The sequence below is a fragment of the Myotis brandtii genome, unplaced genomic scaffold (assembly GCF_000412655.1).
Source record: "Myotis brandtii unplaced genomic scaffold, ASM41265v1 scaffold312, whole genome shotgun sequence".
Lineage (NCBI taxonomy): Eukaryota > Metazoa > Chordata > Mammalia > Chiroptera > Vespertilionidae > Myotis > Myotis brandtii.
The window spans coordinates 2,721,590-2,721,962 of NW_005361955.1; positions in this window are offsets into that span (position 1 = coordinate 2,721,590).

A 373-nucleotide genomic window follows, 5' to 3' on the forward strand; every position below is an offset into this window, starting at 1 on the left:
TCTAAAGACAATGAATACGAAGGACTTGGCAATTTGAGGAGCACCGAAACTTTCCAAACATCCTGCCTACGGTTGCTATCTTTGCGAACAGCAGTGCTTACTTGCTTCTTTTCTGCAAGTTTAGGTCGGGGGTCTTCGAATTCGCAGAGAACCAAGGCCGCTTTCGGGCCTCGGCTCCTCGGAGGCCCTCATCGTCGATTAACAAGCCCCTCCTGTGTCGCCTCCCCGCCCGCAAACGGCCCTTCCGCGCACCCTCACTCCAACCCGCGTCTCCTTGTCCGGCTCGACTCTGGTTCCAGTGCCCTCCTCCCGGGCCCCGCACCCGCACGGCCTGGCTCGCACGTCCTTCCAGCCACAGGGGCCACGCTTCCGA